The sequence below is a fragment of the Stegastes partitus genome, unplaced genomic scaffold (genome assembly GCF_000690725.1).
Source record: "Stegastes partitus isolate 25-593 unplaced genomic scaffold, Stegastes_partitus-1.0.2 Scaffold90, whole genome shotgun sequence".
Taxonomy (NCBI): Eukaryota; Metazoa; Chordata; class Actinopteri; family Pomacentridae; genus Stegastes; species Stegastes partitus.
In genome coordinates this window covers 464211-465300 of record NW_007577821.1, presented here as the reverse complement: position 1 = coordinate 465300, position 1090 = coordinate 464211, and positions in this window count along the sequence as shown.

The window sequence follows — 1090 nt, the reverse complement described above, 5'->3', positions numbered from 1 at the left end:
AATATTCTAAGTTGCCATCTTTGCAGCTTGCGAATAAAATTGCTTCTAACCATGATTTTGATTTGCCATGTACAATTTTTACAATTTAATTTAACAGACGTTTTTTTCCAAAGCGACATACATCTGTGGGTAGATACACATTCATACAACAATGGCGACAGAGCTGCCATGCAAGGTGCTAGCCTGTCATTGGGAGTAACTGCGGGTTCAGTGTCTTGCCCAAGGACTGTGGCGGGGTGGGGGATCGAATCGCCCAAAGCTGCCCGAAATTAATTGTTTGTTCTGCCCTAGTCTCATATGATTATATTATTATAAAGTATATGTTACAGATACACTTTGAATTCCACTGACACACTGATAAATAATTTGGTCCTTGGACATAGTGACAAATGTGATCACTTTTTACTTCATCTTTCCTTCATTTACACTGTATCCCTAAAAAATGGACACTAAAGTAAAAGGGGTGGGCGATCTGGTCATAAGCTCTTTTAAGGCAGAATCCTGATCCAGAGTCTGGATCATGAGTCTCCTCCTACAGTCAGGTGAATGCATGCAATGAAATGATGAGTTGTGTGATTAGTGTGGGGGCTGTCTAAATCCAAAGTGTAATTTCAACTCAAGACTAAAACCCCCAAATCTCTGCATCCTGTTTTTGCACTGATTTCATTCTGAAAGTTATGACTGCAAGGTATGATTTGCATCTCAGCCACTTTGGGAACTTTTTGGTTCATCAGGCTGTATTCTGTTTACTAAACGAGTTACACCTGTAAGATGAGTGTGGTCTAATAACAATCAGTCCTGTTTTTGAATAGCTCATGAAGTAGGGAGGTTTGACCAGCAAAATATGCCAAATTAAGATTCCTTATCAAGTGACATCATAAGATTTCCAACCCAGAATGACTACTAAATGGTTTGTTTGGAAACTGACCCAGTGACTGTCTCACGTGGCAAAAACATTTAGGGATGTCCTTCATCCAATCCACAAAGGAAGGAAAATTTAACTACACTTACCACTGATTTGCTCCTCTCATGCATGTATGATTTCTGAAAGTGACTGAGAACCATAGACTGTATAAAAGATGGACGTAGC